General features: G+C 46.1%; 1 pseudogene; it reads left to right on the forward strand.

The window, feature by feature from the left end:
* The first annotated feature begins 5310 nt into the window (after nt 1-5310).
* On the forward strand, nt 5311-5720 carry LOC112619374 (annotated as a pseudogene).
* Nucleotides 5721-6817: the final 1097 nt, after the last annotated feature.

A 6817-nucleotide genomic window follows, 5' to 3' on the forward strand; every position in this document is an offset into this window, starting at 1 on the left:
AAACAAACAGCTTTTTCTCCTGGAGAACAGTGATTACTGAAGAACAGAGGTGAAATCGATAACTTTGTCAAGAAGAGAAGAGAAGGTCAGGTGGTCAGGGCTTTTCTCCATCAGTTCTGGAGAGAGGAGCCAGAGTGGTTGTTTATTTCTTGTTCTCCTCCACTGAAGAGTGGTCATTACCAGAAATCCCTGGCACACCAATGATCTGGAACAAACAGCAATGCCCTTAGTACAGTTCTCTCTTCCTCCACATCCGTCAGATACTGTGTGGAGTGTTTTACATATGACGTGTCATTTAATCTTTATAACAATTCTATGAGTTAAATTGCCTTGCCCAGGCTGGGCACAGTGGTTCATGCCTGTAACCCCAGCATTTTGAGAGACTGAGGCAGGTGGATCACTTGAGCTCAGGAGTTCAAGATCAGCCTGGGCAACATGGCAAAATCCCATCTCTACAAAAATTAGCCTGGTATGGTAGTGCATGCCTGTAGTCCCTGCTACTCAGGAGGCTGAGGTGAGAGAATCTCTTGAACCGAGGAGGTCAGGGCCGCAGTGAGTGAAGATAGCACCACTGCACGCCAGCCTGGGCAAAAGAGCAAGATCCTGTCTCAAAAAAAAAATAAATAAATAAATTGGCTTACTCCCCTTTACAGATGAAGATATTAAAGTTCAGAGAGGAACAAATGTGTTCTTTTTGGAAAGGAGCCATGAAAGCAAATCCAAATAGAATCTCAAGGCCACTCCTACTGTGACAGATCACGTGCCCCCCTCTCACCCTCCCCATGCCACTAGACTGAAAGGAAACCAGCAACAGCCTGTTACAGGTGATCCCAACTACCCCATCACAAATGGAGATTCCCATTAGAAAGTCAATACAGGGGAAGGGACAATAGAGGTCAAAGAGTCAGCTTCATTTGCCTTGCGTGCAACTGTGGCATGTGTTTTTGCAAAATCTCCCCTGGTGATTCTCAGTTGTGCCCAAGTAGGGACTTCTGTACTAGATTAGGCAGCCTCCCATCAATGGGTCTGAGACAAAAACTCTGCTTCATACCAGGAGTCCTGTGAATCACCTGACTCCAAGTGAAGTTCTGTCCACCAAAGATACATAGCTGACAAGACATTCAATTCAGGAGCCCTTTCTGGAGGACAGGCAAACGCCTCCAAACTAGATGGAACTACCCATCTCAAGTGAGCTAAATTGTAATCAAAACAAAACTCTACCCTTGGCTTTATCACTGTGAGACACAGCCATAAAAGAACCCCTTCTAATTATTTTTTGCAGAATTGCTATTAAATGATTTGCAGAGTATGTTGAATAGTGGCATGCAAAAATGTTACATCCAAGTCCTAACCCCTGGTACCTATGAATGTGACTTTATTTACTGGAAATGAGGTCTTGGCAAATGGAATTAAACTAAAGATCTCAAGATGAGATCATCTTGGATTTAGGCTGGGCCCTTGATCCAATGACTGATGTCCTTATAAGAGGAAGCAGAGGGAGTTTCGAGACACAAAGACACAGAAGAGAAAGCTATATGAAGATAGAGGCTGAAATTGAAGTGATGCAACCCAGGGAACACCAAGGATTGCCTGTAGCCACCAAGAGCTGAGAGAGAGGCATGGAATGGAGTCTCCCTCACAGCCCCCAGAAGGAACCAACCCTGACAACACCTTGATTTTGGACCTCTGACCTCCAGAAATGTGAAAAAATAAATTTCTGTTGTTTTAAACCACCAAATTTGCTGTCAATTGTTATAGTAGCCCTAGGAAGCTAATACATCTTATGCATTATGTCACAGTTCATATCAGGGACTAGACAACAAATTTCCTTCTAGAATTCAGTATGCAGAAGCAGCATGTGTCTCCTGATAAACACACAAAGAGCAGTTGGATTGTAACTTGACAATTTCACACTTTTTTGTCAAAAAAATCAGATAAAAACTAGGGCTCAAGTTCAGTGATTTCCCATCTTGAATTCTTGCCATAAATGTCTCCTTGCTTTTCTGTTTCTGTTCTCTCTTTCATTTTGAATTTTATTTTTAGTTTGCTTGCTGTGCACTATGTTATATTATAAATCACCTAAAATCCCTTTTGAACAGAGATGGCTACAAAATTATAAATAATAGCAGAGTGACTGAAAGAGTGAGCTCAAGAATCAAACTTCCTAGGTTCAAATACCAGCTCCACAACTTAGGAGTTAGATGACTGTGTGGGCAGCCCATGCCTCAGTTTCCTCAGCTGTCACATGGGAATAATATCAGTATTGTTCTATAGGGCTGCTGCAAAGGATTAAATAAGTTAACAAATACATGCAAAGCACTTAGAACAATACGTGACATCTAAAAAGTATTCATTTTCCAAATGTTAGCTATTATGATTGTCTGTGTTACTGCCTTAGTTACAATGCTCTCCTGCAGCTTCATTGCCTTCAGGATGAAGTTCAAGCTCCCTGCCACAGCACACAAAGCTTTCCATGACGGCTACCTGGGGGCTGCAACTTCTCTCTGCCAAGGGTGTCCTAGCTGACCCTCCAGCAATGCTGACCACACCTGCACACTTGGCTGTCTTTTCTGCCAGGGATTCTCTGACTAACTCCTACTCACCCCTCAAGACTTAGCCTGGGGTTACCTGCTCCTGAAACCCAGGCCTCCCCTGGGTTGTGGTAGACATTCTTCATCCCAGCTCTGTCTGTGCTCTGGGCCTGTCTCCATGTCTAGCTCACCATGTCCACAATCTGTTAAAGGGATTTGTGTTGTGTCTCCCTTGTCCAGGATGCATCCAGAGCTCCTGATTTCAGTTGTGTTTGTTGGCAAAGAATGAAAGCACGGAAGCCCTTTGGAAGATGAGCCATCAGGCTGTGGTGAGAGAGGCTCCCTGTCTGAAGTCTGTATCCTGACTGACCAGGGTGCCCCCGGAAGGGACAGATAGCATCCGACTGTTTAAAGCTCCAGAAGGTTCTGCAAACCACATCTGGTCTGCTAATGCTTGGGGTAAAAGTTGGCTTTTCCATTAAGGCCTTTGAACCTCAAGGCTGATGTTACACAGTTGGTTAACTGTCACTCTGCATTTAGAGTCACTGACCCCTATTTTGAGGGAGTTAAAGAATAACAGCCTCTGGGAGAAATAGAGTTTCCAGATAGATGACTTTGTTTGAGCACATTTGGAAGCATGACATTAAATCCTCTGAGAGGTTTGCCCTCATGCCCTTTTGGAAGACCTCAGATCTGGGACTTGGTGGGGTGAGTGTGTGTGTGTGTGTGTGTGTGTGTGTGTATCTGGGCATGTGCACACATGTATGTGCATGAGAGAAAGAATTGGTCAGTGCCCTGTGGTATCATGGGAACATCCTCATATGAGAATCAAAGGATAACAGGTTGAAGGAAGAAACCTGCCCATAGACTTGGGTTTAGCTGGCTCTGTGTCCCACCCAACCCAGCTCTCCAGCCTCTCCCCACAAAGTTGCAGGCCTCCTCTCCTGGGATCCCTTATTCCCACTGAAGGTAGGATACAAAGTGTGAGGGCCCCTGACATGGGGCCTGTGCACATCCTGAGATGGGAACCCAAGCCTGCACAGGGGGAAAAGTGGAACAGCTAGTCTGCAGGTTCTCAACAAGAAGGGCCCCTGTGCTCTCCAGAGCCCTCCTGAGACTGTGCCTTTTGAGACTCTCCACCATTCAAGGGGCCCTTTGTGGTTACTCAGATGAAGGAAGATCAGGAGGTCTTAAGATGCAGAAAGCAAGATGTTAGGGGAGTGGAAAGGGAGCCAGGGTGATTTCTCCTCAGGTGGGCCTGCACCAACAGCCAGTGTGGAAACAGCGTGGAGCCTGGAGTCAGGCTGGCCTGGGCTAGAGCCAGGGGTGGGAGGAGGAGGGCAACTGGGAACCTGCTACATCCAGGCTAGACTGTAAATGTCTTTGGATGGGTAACTGGTGCCAGGCACTCCTCCCTGTAACCACCCATAAAGGATGGCATGGAGCACATTTTCTTGCACACAGAAATCCTTGTACCATCAGTGTGTACCCTATCCCCATCTTCCATCCCCCAATCCCAACCTTCCAGGAGCGAAGGGGTGGAAACATTGATACTCCAGCCTCACCTGATCCAGTCTCATCATTCAGAGGGTAGGGAAATAAGACTCAATGTGCTTATGCCAAGATCAGATCTGCTTTGAGCTTGAGTTGCCTCAAGCAACTGAACGCCTCTCTTGGGGCAGGTCTCAGGTCACTTACATAGAGGCCAAAAATCATGTGCAACCAGTAGGCAAGGCATGAAGTCAAAGTCAGATCATACGCAGGACAACAAGTGCCCAGTGGAACAACCATCGGCCTGAGTTGTTGTCTAGAGCTAAGATTGGACACCACTAGCAGCAAGGAGGTGGCAGCCAGTCAACCAATAGGTTCTAGGTGGTAAGGACAAAGCAGAGAACAAAAGCACAGAAACCGTGTCCTCCTGGAGCCTACATTTCTCACTGAGAAGTAAAGGCTGGTGGCCCAACCTAAGTCTGAAGGGTTCACTGTGGCACAACGAGGCACTCAGACTCTGGGTTTGACTCCTCTTTGCCTCTTATATCTCTGTGACCTTACGCAGCCATGTACTTCTCCAGATCTCAGTTTCCTCATCTGTAAAGTGAGATTAATAAGACCAGCAGCCTCAGTGGGATGCGGTGAGGATTTTGTCAGTTAAGTAAAGCACTAAAAACAGCATGTGATTCACAAGAAGCACGGTAAGAATTTCTTTATTATTGTCCTGGACACTCCCCTTACAAAAATGCCAGGAGTGTCCAATGCTTGCACTGCAGAGCATTTTAAAGAGGCCACCCAGGGCCTGCCAGCTTGTGTTCCATCAGTGGTGACAAATTTCTGCCTGGCCTCAGACAGGTCGCTAATTGTTCTCAGCCTCCATCCCTTTCCCCAATCCTGGAGTGGTAGAGGAGCAGATGATGCTGGCTCACTCAGGAGGACCTAGGAGGCAATCTGAGGTCACCACCAGCAGAGTCAGAGCAGGAGGTTCCAAGCTTGCCATGGAAAGAGGTGTCAAGGCTTCATCTGGCAGGGTAAGCAGGAGCTCAGGGCTTACAGAGGTTACGTATGTGCCTCTGAACATCTTGAGGGGTGGCATCTGGAACTGTTGTGTCATGATTTATTGAAAGCTGTACTCAAGTTAAATCAAGGTTGGAAAGGTTAATGAATGAATGAACTACCATTTAAAAAAATATAGTCGCCTTATTTTGTTGAGGTTGGGATAGGAACAAGCAAGAAGAGGATCCAGCTCCTTCGGTCTACGGCCTTCACTGCGCGAGGAGCCGCCGCCATGTCTGCGCATCTACAATGGATGGTCGTGCGGAACTGCCCCGGTTTCTTGATCAAGAGGAATAAGCAGACCTACAGCACCGAGCCAATAACTTGAAGGCCCGCAACTCCTTCCGCTACAACGGTCTGATTCGCTGCAAGACTGTGGGCGTGGCGCCGGCAGCCAATGGCAAGGTGTTCTGGTGGTCATGGGCGGAGATGCGGCCAGCGGAGGCCTGCCGCCTCCTGTGTGCGGACCGTTATCAACAAGAAAGCTCGCGCCAAGCTCAGCAGCGTCAGACACATGATCTGCAAGAACAAGTACCGTCCTGACCTGCCATGACTGCCATCAGCAAGGCCAGCGCCATCCTGCGCAGCCAGAAGCCTGTGATGGTGAAGAGGACGCGGACCCGCCCCACCAAGAGCTTCTGAGTTGCCTGCCCCCAAAGCAATAATCAGCTGGCTTTCTAGAAGAAGAAGAAGAAGAAGGGAGAGGGAGAGGGAGAGCGTCCGGTGTCCTGCAAAAACCTCAAGAAGACTTTTACTGTTTGCTCTGATTTATCATCCCCTAGGCATAGTCAGAAATAATATGAATGTCCAGCCACTGTGAAAGCCCTTTGCAGTGTTTAGAAAATCTGTACTCTCCAGTATGGTAGCCACATGCGCCTATTGAGCACTTGAAAAGTGGCTCCTTGAGATATGCTGTATGTGTACACTCTGGATTCCTAGACTTAGTATGGAAAAAAACAATGTAAACATCTCATTAATAATTTTTATTGATTACATATTGAAATGTTAACATTTTTATATATTGGGCAAAAATAAAATGTATTACTAAAATTAATTTCATCCATTTTTCTGTTTTCATGTGGCTACTAGAAAATCTACATATGTGACTTGAATAATATTTCTATTGGATGGTGAAGTTTAAACAGAGAATGGTGCTCATGGGGTGTGCCTTTCCCAGTGGTGTCAGTTGAGCCATCACTGATTTCTTTTTGCTCAAATAGCAAAAAGACTTTGCAGTGGAGAAAACCCTGGGCCAGGAGACTGCAGATCCAATTTATCACTTCACCTCAGCCATCAAGTTGCTGGATGGCTCTGGTAACAATAGTGATAGTAGCAAACACTTCTATAGTTTTTTATGTATATATGGAGGCCAGGTGCTGTTCTAAACATTTGACACATGTAAATTTCTAACTAAAACTCTATGAGATGATAGAAGCTATTATTAGCTCCATTTTCCATATATGGACACTGAGGTGTTAAGAGGTTAAATCACAAGCCCTAAGCTCACGACTGGAAATTGGTAGAACTAGGATTCAAAGCCAGGCAGTCTGGTTCCAAGGTCTGTATTGTAAACCACCTCTTACCTCAAGTAATCCAAACTCGCTTGGATTCAGTTTCTTCGTCTAAGAAACAGGGTTCAGAAGATGCCACAGGTGACCACAGGCTGTATAGATGTAAGCTGGCAGAAGCTTAGGAAAGGAAATTACATTGAAAGAGCTTCCCATCCACAAAGCTACTAA

Source organism: Theropithecus gelada, chromosome 2 (assembly GCF_003255815.1).
Source record: "Theropithecus gelada isolate Dixy chromosome 2, Tgel_1.0, whole genome shotgun sequence".
Classification (NCBI taxonomy): Eukaryota; Metazoa; Chordata; class Mammalia; order Primates; family Cercopithecidae; genus Theropithecus; species Theropithecus gelada.